At 51.2% G+C, this 8,578-nt stretch overlaps 1 long non-coding RNA gene across 1 annotated transcript; it reads right to left on the reverse strand.

The window, feature by feature from the left end:
* Positions 1-3,990: 3,990 nt before the first annotated feature.
* On the reverse strand, positions 3,991-5,101 carry LOC133235874 (uncharacterized). Its single transcript, XR_009732688.1, has 2 exons — positions 4,877-5,101; positions 3,991-4,409 (listed from the first exon to the last, which is right to left on the reverse strand). It is a non-coding gene; the product is annotated as an uncharacterized LOC133235874 (long non-coding RNA).
* Positions 5,102-8,578: the final 3,477 nt, after the last annotated feature.

Genomic DNA, 8,578 nt, shown 5'->3' on the forward strand with positions numbered 1-8,578 from the left:
GGTCTGGCTCAGGTTTTCAGTCATTCCTCTGAATATTAGGAGAAAAGGACGCGGCTCACCTGAATGGGGTTATAGGGTGACCTCCTGTCCCATTTGCCCAATACGGGAGGGGTTCCTAGGACGCAAGACTTTGACTCTAAAACCCGGAAACCCCAGGGCAGTGGGAACAACTCCATCATCCTAACTGGGTACCAGCTACTTTTCAGGCAGTATTTCTTTTACTCTACATCGGTGGTCATATTATCATCCCCACTGTACAGAAGAAGGTCAGAGAGGCCAAACAAGCTGCCCCAAGCCTCAGATGGGAAGGGAGCAACTGGTGTTTGAAGGCAGGTCCACTTGATGGGCATGTTTCTCTGCACCCCCTGCTTCCTGATGCCTCTAAGGTGGGGAGCCAAGCAGCAGCTTTCACTGGCCAGTCTGTGAGGCCCAGACGGTAGGCAGCTGTGTGTCGTGGGCACAGATAATTACACCGTGTGCGACAGTGGTTGCCTGAGCTGGGGCAGCAGCCCAGGAGCTCCTCAAGGGCCTGGAGTTCTGGGGAGGCAGCCTGTTTGGAACCTGGCTGGAGATGGGACTTGGGTGGTTCTGGAAGGCAGGGCACAGGCAGCAGAAAAGCACACGTGGAGCCAGGCTGAGGAAGCACGTTTGGGCTGACAAGGCTCGACACCACCAGATGGAGAGAGGCCAGGCCACATCTCCAAGAAGGCCCTGGAGACTTCCTCTACCCTCCCTGGGGCCCAGACATTTATCTAGAATACCTTCTAGTACAAGAATAAAAGCCCCAAGCTCGGTGAGCTCAGGCCCTGGGTAGGGGAACCCAGGGCCTCCGGCTCCCCCTGTCTGGCTGTGCTGGCAAGGGCGGGGTGGGCAGGAAGGAGCAGACCCTGATGGAAGCTCACTGTGGTCTCCCTTTCTGGGCAGACTGGGGCGGCCTCGGCCACCTTCACAGCTCATCTTGAAATGCTATCAGATTCTGACAGAGAAGCTGCAGAAACACTCAATCTGAGCATGAAAACCCAAATGAAGTGATTTACACAGTCCTAGATAATGGCAAGCCACTCCAGTACTCTTGGCTGGAAAATCCCATGGACGGAGGAGCCTGGTAGGCTGCAGTCCATGGGGTCGCAAAGAGTCAGACATGACTGAGCGACTTCACTTTCACTTTTCACTTTCATGCACTGGAGAAGGAAATGGCAACCCACTCCAGGATTCTTGCCTGGAGAATCCCAAGGATGGCAGAGCCTGGTGGGCTTCCGTCGATGGGGTCGCACAGAGTTGGGACACAACTGAAGTGACTTAGCAGCAGCAGCAGATTCATTCGGTAGAACCGACTCTTGTGAGCCAGGCTGAGTGCAGGGTTCCGGACAGTGCTACACAGATAAGCCCTAGCTCTCTCGTTCTCTCGCAAGTCACTGCCCCCAGGATGAGCGACAAACTTATCAAGCCAGTTGCTCAAGGTGTCAACTCTCCACTCCTGGGATCTGCATATGTCTGCTGAACAAAGCTGCTGCTGCCTTTTCAGGCAAGAGTTAGAGAAAAGCGTCCCCTCTGGGTGGGCACAGCTCTCAGCAGCACAGTTTGCAAGTGGAGGAATCTCTTTGTGCAGTGCACAAACTGTGCAACTGTACATGGCGGTCTTGCCAACAGAAGCCTGTTTGTGTCAGGGATGGAGAAGCCCTTTGGGAGAGAATTCATCAGAAAGGAGGAGAGTGCTGGGCATGAGCGGGCCTAGGAGTGAAGCTGGAAGTATCTGAGCCCTGGTGATGCTCTCTGGAAGTATCTGAGCCCTGGATCAGCTTTGCCTGGGAAGCACCCAGGAGAAGTTACTCAGGAAGATAAAGAGGAGGAAGGGCCTCCTGGACAGAGGAATAGCAAATGCACAGAGGCACGAAAGCCCCAGGATGCCTAGGGAGTAGTGAGCAAGGTAGAGACAGTGGGGGACGAGGTGAGCAGGGGCTAGAGGTAGAAAGTAGGGGCCTGGGCTTCTGGGCTTTGTTCTGTGGTTGGAGCCTGGATGGGATGAGCCAGGTTGGAGAAAAGAGGGCAGGTGGAGAGATGGCCCTTGTCTTTGTAGCTCCCCTGATATTTATTCCCATAGCACTGACAAGCATCCCTGGAGACCTCCACCAGTGTTGTGAGCTCTGTCTTCTGCGTGTCGTGTTTGTTCCTGCTGAGCACCTTAGAAACAGAAGTTGGGAGCCTTCCTCTCAAGCAAAAAATGCTAAGTCTGAAGAAGAAAGCCCTGACCCTACGTGTGTGTCTGTTGGGACTTACAGAGTTCAGAGGGTGCGGTAGGGGTTTTGGAAGGAGCCAGTCCCCATGGTTGGGGTGATCTGGCAGACTTCTCCTACCTGCCTGCTGTGTGTGTGGACCTGGGGGAGCCACATATTTTGCCCTGGGTTCTGCCACCTGCAAGAAGGCACAGCAGCTCCCACCCAGCCAGAGGACATAAACTGCTTGGATGTCATGATTATTTTTTTCTTCCTCCGGCTGGGTGGCAGCGTCTCAGGGGCCAGGTCCCACCTCTTGCCCATGTTTGCATGTGTGCCGGAGTGTGGACCAAGTTTGATTTTACAGAGCCAACAAATTTTGCTATTTTCTTTTTCTCTTCAGTTCTAGTTTCACTTTTTTTGGAAGGCTCAGCAAGGAGGCTGGAAAGGACTTCTTTGACCAATGCTGATCTGGAAAGGCTGAAGTTGTGTGGACAATGGCTAGTGGGCCAGGCTGGCCATGTCCCAGGGGCTGAGCCCCACACTGGGCTGTTCCAACAAGAACTTCAACTGAACCGAACCATGACCCCGAATTGGAAAAACACTGCCTTGATTCACCGAACCCAAATCTGAATCCAAATATTATTATTTTTTGACTGAACTCTGAATTGAACTAATGTTTTTTTTTTTCTTAAATACCGACCAAGCCAGTTGGAACTAGACACAAACATATGTGTTTTCTGAAACTATTGAACCTGAACTTCAAAATAAGCTATCTGAGGGCGAAGTGAGACTTTATTTGCTTGAGATTGTCCTGTTCACAGAAGGCCAGTAGTGCTCCCTTGATGGTAGCTTTCATTTGTCCAGTTTTGCTTCTCATCTTGAAAAATTGGGGTATAATTTACGTGTAGTGGGATGCACAGATCTTCAATGTACATTTTGATCAATTTTGACAAATGCATGTACTCAGGGAGCTCCCCTGATCCATCAAAATACAGGGCATTTGTCCCAAAGACTTCCCTCTGTCCCTTCCCAACCCATCCCCACCCTCCTCCCCCACAACCACTGTTCTCATATCTATTCCCCTTTGCTTCTTGCTTGAGGTTTCTAAACAACCCTCCTCCCCAACTCTTGAAAGAAGGAGGACAAATATGATAATACCCATTTTGTGGATGAGAGAACTGAGGATCAGAGAAACGTACAAACTTCCTTGAACTCATAGAACCAGGCAGTCACCAGGTTAGAACAACCTAGCTTTCTCATCTCCCAGCCACGTGCTCAACAATAGATTTAATTCCTCTATAGGCTTCCTGAGGGAATGCACCCACCTATGGCTTCCACGGCCCAGTGGGATTTGCTCACCCCACAAGCACGGCGGTTGCACCTATGTTTAAAGATTTGGCAAAGAGGATGTGTCTGGGTCCCAGGCCCCTGCAAGGGGGGACCCTCTCTTGGGGCCTCTGTGCGCCCCATGGTGGCAGCCTGCACCGGGGCGCCTGTCCCCTGTCTCCGGCCCGCCTGTGTGTGGCTGTCTGTTGGTGTCTCTGGCCGCCTGCGTGTAGACAAACTGCGTCTGACCCCCGCGGAGCAGTGTCTGTCTCCCTGAGCAGCCCAGCTAGAGAACATTGACCAGGTTCCCAAGCTGGTTCTCCTGGGGAAACATTTTCCAGGGCCTACAACAATGTTGCATTTGATTTGATTTCTTTCCCCCCTTTGCAGGCGATTGTGTGGTTTGGGGTGTTTTGCTCCTAGTTATAATCCAATAAAGGCCAGCTGCTGAGATTTTTCCAAGAGTGCCGCTTTCAACCGCCCTCGTTGAAAACGCTCTAATTTATTTCAGTCGCTTGTGGGAAAACCAGCCTCAGCTCAAAACAAAGGCGTCCTGTGCTGATGTAATTGCCCCCTGAGTCGCTCCTCAGGGCTCCGGGTCTGCTGGTGTTCACACAGGCGGCCCCCGAAGCAGCATCCTTTCTTAATGGCGGAAGTCATCCTGAAGGACTTCACTGTCTTCCCAACCTCTCGGGGGAACACAGGCGTCTCAGCTCCCAGGGAGGATCGGAGGCCAAGACGTTCTCCACGGCTCGTGCATTTCCTGTGGCTCACAGGGGTCAGTCCACTGGTTCGTCACCTTCAGGTGAATTCATCTAACCACTTTCTGTCTGTTTAGCAGGTTGTTGAGTCCTTCCCATTGAGGGGCTAGAAGTTGGGGTGACAAGATTGATTTAGAAAGAGGGAATTTTGGACTTCACTGGTGGTCCAGTGGTTAAGAATCTGCCTGCCAACACAGGGGATGTTTGTTGGATCCCTGGTCCAGAAAGATCCCACATGTTGAGGAGCAACTAAACCCTGGTGCTGCAACCACTGAGCCTGTGCTCTAGGGTCCGTGGTCCGCAACAAGAGAAGCCAATGCAATGAGAAGTCTGAGCACCGAAACTAGAGAAGGCCCGCATGTAGCAACGAAGACCCAGCACAGCCAAAAAGAAGTAAATAAATAAAATAAAATTAAAAAAAAGGGCATTTGACTAAAACAGATCTTTGATAGGGCCCAGATGTGGTGGAACCTTCAGGAGGAGGTTCTGGGCACTTTGGGGAAGGAGGGAGCCGGGGGAGAGAGAGAAGCAGGGAAGAGACACCAAGGTGGGAGGAGACCTGCTGGGTCAAACCTGCTCTCAGGCATCCAAGCTGGTCTCTTCCGCCTCCCGTTCAGTCTGAGTGCCACTAGACCCCTGGCTAACGTGATTCCTGACCTAATCATCGACCTGGTATCATGGTGTCCAGGCGGCTTTCCTCTTCTGAAGCACAAGGACGTCCTGGACTGACGTCCAAAATGGCGTCCAAAATCCAAAATGGCGTCCAAAATCCAAAATGGCGGCCCTATGACCCAGCGACGTGTGAATTGTAGAGAAGATTCTGACTGAGCTACAATAGGGGTGCTGCCACCTGTTTGGCTATAATTGTGTTTCCAAATGAGGGGCTTCAGGGATGTGCTGTGGGGCTGGCTGCTTCTGAGGCCTTGGTTTTCATTTCATTTGCAAAGTGATTTCCATAGAGCCACAGAGCTCTGTTTTCTTTCCAGTCAGAGGAAGTCACATGCTGGTGAGCATTTGCCTGAGGTGCACTTCCTCGCCCTCGGGCTCCCCTCTCTGCCCAGCCATTCCTTCCTTAGAACCACCTGGAAGTAGTTGGAGTCAGGTGGCTGGAGTCTTGCACAGGTAGGAGCGGGACCTCTTCTGGCCTGGGTTGTTCAGTTCAGTTCATTGCTCAGTCATGTCCAACTCTTTGCGACCCCATGGACTGCAGCACTCCAGGCTTTCCTGTCCATCACCAACTCCTGGAGCTTGCTCAGACTCATGTCCATGGAGTAGATAATGCCATCCAACCATCTCATCCTCTGTCATTCCCTTCTCCTCTCGCCTTCAGTCTTTCCCAGAATCAGGGTCTTTCCCAATGAGTCAGTTCTTTGCATTAGGGGGACAAAGTACTGAAGCTTCAGCTTCAGCATCAGTCCTTCCAATGAATATTCAGGACTGATTTCCTTTAGGATGGACTGGTTGGATCTCCTAACTGTCCATTAGTGAAGATTTAAAGCACTGGTGAGGTGTAGGCATGGAGGACACCCAAATGCTTCATAAGTCTGGATTTCTGGGATTCACAGCCTTCAGAGATTCTTGTTCAGTCTGAGGTGGGATTCAAGTATCTTTTTTTCTTTTTGGCCTCACCACAAGGCATATGGGGCCTCCATTCCCTGACCAGGGATTGAACCTATGTCCCCTGCATTGGAAGCTGTGAGTCTTAACCTCTGGACCGCTAGGGAAGTCCCAACAAGCATATTTATTTTTATTTCAAAAAATCTTGAAGGCTGCGTGTTCATTGAGATCCTTTAGAGAATTAAGAAAGTATCAACCATAATGGTTTCTCCCTCCCCAAATCACACGAAACATTTCTGCACAACTCTAATCTTTAGCATTATACATACATTCCTTTCTGGAACAGTAACAGTAACACACACTCACTTTGGTGTCCTTTTCCTTTTGAGCATCATGAGCATTTTCTCGTGACATTCAATATTTTTTGAAAGCATGGTTTGTACAGGCTGTACATAAAGGAATCTTTGTCTGCATGTCTGATTGCTTCCTTGAGCTGGGTTCCCGGGTGTGTGAAAAAGCTCCAGAGGAGACTTTGAAATAGTTCATTCCCTTGCGCTGGGTTCCACTTCCCCAAACCCACCCACCTCCTGCCCCTGACTAGATGGAGTGCATTTGCTCATTTATCTCCGTTGTTTTAAAAACCACAAAAGTGGGACTTCCCTGGCCATCCAGTGATTGAGACTCTGCGCTGCCAGTGCAGGGGGTAAGGGTTGATCCCTGGTCGGGGAACTAAGGTTCCCGCATGCCCCATGGCACAGACAAAAAGCAAAAAAATTAAAAAAAATCACAAAAGCAGGGCATTCCCAAAGAGAATCAGTCAGTTTGAAGGTGTGTGAGACAAAAACACAGCCTTCCTGTTTCCCTTTAAGGCCCCACCATTGGTTTGGGTGCATCCCTGTCTCTTCCATCTCATTCTTATTTTTAGTAAGTTCTGTGCTGGGGCAGATGAGGAGCTATTGGTGTGGGGAAAGAACAGGCTGGAATCTGAAACCCAAGGTCCTGTCCGAACTCTGTCACTCACCGGCTCTGGGAGTGTGGGCACAGTGGAAAGTCCCAGACTTCTCTTTCCTCTCAGCAGTCTAGGGATAATGACATATTCACTGCTTGCTCATCTAAAGGTTGTTCTGGGTTTAGATTAGCCAGATTTAGCAAGCAAACAAACAAAACGACATAAAACCAAACAGGATGCCTGGTTACATTTGTGTTTCAAATGAACATCCTCATGGCAGCCTCCCCCTGGGATCACAGTGCGCAAGACCCCACTTCTTTGTGTGTGCATGTGCCATGGGGATTGTGTTAAAATGGGGGAGTCCTATCTAGTCCATCTGGGATGGGTACCTGAGATTCTGCATTTCTAACGAGCTCTCAGGTGGTGCCCATGCTATGGTTTGGACCACGCCTGAGCAGCAAGATTTCCTTAGTTAGCAGCATGAGTGTCTGGAGGCTTTTTAAGGAGAATGGGAGGAGTCAAGGGGACACAGTTGCAGTGTGTCCATCACTGACCTCCCGTCTGGTGGGCACTTTGACCATAATCACTGTAAGCATCAGACATGCCCACAGCACACCCAATGTCAGAGCTAGGAGGGCTGCCAGAGGCCAGCTGGTTCAGGACACTGAGGCTCAGAGCGGGAACCAGGGTGAGCCAGATGCCACGATGCTGCAGCCCACTCAGGCCTTTCCATGTGGGTGGGTCCAGGGAGGCTGGGGCCTGGCTGTCCCAGGAGGCCAGTGGCTGCTGAACCGCCATCCCCACCCCTGTCCGAGTTCCTTCTTCCTATGTCTTCCTGTGTCTCACCATTGTGACTGCAGAGCTTGATTTTGAGAGCGGACTGGGAAAGATGACTGAGGCCTCGGACAGCAAAGGTGCCCCTTACTGTGCAAAGAGGCCTTGGGAAAGAGATTGATATGGATTTAATGGCAAATATTCATATTGGTTTCCAAACAGATTGCTGATCAAAGATTTTATCTGGGTTCAACTGCCAGGCCTTGTCTGCTGTGGGCCTGACTATTCATTGGCTTTGGCAGCCAATGCTTCTTTGTCTTCTGCCTGGCAGCATGCAGTCTCCCAGCTGAGGGGCCACTGACTCCCTCCCTCATCCATCCAGCCATCCACCCATCCATCCACCCATCCATCCACCCATTCATCCACCCACCCGTCCATCTATCCATCCATCCAGCAAATATCTTTTGGAATGGCCCTAGAAGTTGTAGGGGGATGCAAAGATGAAGGAATAAGGAGGGTCCTTACCCTGAAGAGGAAGAGATAGCTCAAGATGCCAGTCAGGTTCACATCTTCCATTTCATCTAGTCTTCAAAGTCAGAGATTGGACTCTTGGGAGAGATGGTGGTTGAGCTGAGTGACCTGCATCCAGATGACCACTTTGTTCTCTTCCATCATTTCCTGGGAGTGGTCTGTGAGGGGAGATGTTAAAGGCATTGAGTGGATGGGTACCTGGAAGGGAGGAGTGACACAGGGGCCCTGGAAGCCACGTCAGAGCTCCCATGGGGAGCTCATGTAGCGGGAGCCTCAGAGCCTAGGTGATTCAGGATCTGAGGTATGTGGGGCTGGTGGGGGAACAGCCTCTCAGCAACCTGCTAGTCCCTCCTGGGCAAGGAAAGGAGCCTGGGGCTCACACTGGGGAGATACTTGCCCAAAGTCCTGCTGCCAGTGAAGGCAGGGCTGGGGCTGGGGCCTGCTTTCCCCTGAGGGCCGCTTCC

This window comes from Bos javanicus, chromosome 23 (assembly GCF_032452875.1).
Source record: "Bos javanicus breed banteng chromosome 23, ARS-OSU_banteng_1.0, whole genome shotgun sequence".
Taxonomy (NCBI): Eukaryota; Metazoa; Chordata; class Mammalia; order Artiodactyla; family Bovidae; genus Bos; species Bos javanicus.